We start from the raw sequence: 1,965 nt of genomic DNA, 5'->3' as shown, positions 1-1,965 counted from the left end.
AAATAATAGAGCTATAAATACGGTTGACATATCAAGCGTTGTGAGGGTGGAGTACAACATCCACACCCCGCACCCTGACAGCCAGCACAATCATCATGATCCCTCGCCTGTTGTTTTGTTCCACATTATGCCTCACYAGAAGTCGTTCTTCTGTATAAAATGTGAATCCTAAAGTCAAATGTTCCATTCCATAGCTAAAATGCCACTTATGTCACTGAGAAAATGTTGAAATCATTTGGCTTAAGCTATGAAGTAATAATAATAATAATAATAATAATAATAATAATAATAATAAAAAAAAAGATTTGAAAAAAAAAAAATACCACAGAGGCCAAAAATGGGAAACTAATTGACCAATAGAAAAGCTAGCAGCAGGAAGATTTAAATGATATAATTTAAAACTTTAAGTTTCATTATGCATTTTAGTTGTGGTCTTAAAATATCAAACTTGTATTTTTTTTCTTTTCTTTTACTCCATGGTATCTGACCAAATTATTTCCAGCGCAGTGCCACAGCCTTTATGTTCTACTCAGCACCATGAAAGAAAGGGCATGCACAAAAACAAACAAACAAACAAAAGTAAACAGAAACCTCGTTTCCATGATACCCCCAAACAAATTGTCTGTGTGAGACAGTTGTCTGGATTACTGGCCTTGAGGCTGTAGTTTTGTGGCAGTGACACAACGAGAGTCACTTTCTATAAACACAAATGACGGTTAAACACTGCAGGAAAATAAGCAGACAGAGTTCACCAGAATGTGTTTCATCTCAACTCCATATTGGTTCTCAAACCTGTCTCTCAAGCTTGCCATACTTTAGTTCCCTTTTATCTTTTTCTTCATCGTTCCAATGTTTTCAGTTCAGGGACTGTCTTTCCCATCCAGCAATTTAAATGTCAAAGTTGTTTTGTTGTCTTAGATTTCAAAGCTACATTTTTTTTAAATCCATAAACATCACTGGAAAGAGTAAGTTATTGTGTTGATGTCATTTGATTTCAAAGCCAAATGTATTTCAGAGGAAAATCCAGCTGTCAGTATTGACAAATTGACATTTCTTTGGTGTCGTTTAAAAACAAACTTTGAAAATCTCAAAAAGACTGTTTAATCTGTCACATGAAAATGACAAATTAAATTGAAATGTGAGTCCACAAAAGTCTGGCCTTCAACCTGCACTGACATGACAGAAAAGGAAAAAAACATTAATCAGAAAAGCAGCCAATCGCCTAAAATGTCTGGAGGAGCTACAGAACTCAGGTGACTGACTCTTTTAACAACCCACATATCACTTGTGTGTCCTCCACTAATCTGGCTTTTGCTGAAGAATAGTGGGAAGGAAAAAGATAAGAAATAATGTCACATGCAATTTAAAAAAAACAAACACTTGAAAGAACATGTCTTCCTCATCTAACTTCATTTGGTTTCATGACACAAAAATGTTATTTTCAACAGCGACAAGGAAGCAATCCAAAGCTAATTGGAAAGTAGATGGACCTGAACGCATGGAAACAAACAGCCACATATACGACATAATGGCTTAAATCAAAGCGTATGTGTTGGAATGGCTCAGTCAAAGTTCAGACCAAACTCCTATTGAGAAACTGAGAGAAGAGATGAAAATGAGTACTTGCAGTCGCAGACGGTCTTCATCCAATCTAACTGTGTTAGAATCCTGAGTTGTTTTAAGGTTTGTTTATTATTTTGTTTTCCTTAGTTTCCTTTTATTAGATCGGTTTTGTTTCTGTTTTACTTTAGTTCAGTCCTTCCTTGGTGATTTATTGTGTTTAGTTCTCATCTCTGGTTATTTTTTTATTATTCTAGTTTAATTATGTTAGGTCTAGTGCAGTCTGAGGACCACTTAATCTATTTAACAAACATCCTAACTTGAAATTGCTCCGCAATAACATCTTAATATATACAACTTGAAGTGAAAAATATTTGTCTCTTAACACTTATTGTTGTTTTCTTT

This window comes from Poecilia reticulata, linkage group LG6, assembly GCF_000633615.1.
Source record: "Poecilia reticulata strain Guanapo linkage group LG6, Guppy_female_1.0+MT, whole genome shotgun sequence".
Classification (NCBI taxonomy): Eukaryota; Metazoa; Chordata; class Actinopteri; order Cyprinodontiformes; family Poeciliidae; genus Poecilia; species Poecilia reticulata.
Note: the sequence above shows the minus strand (reverse complement) of the source record.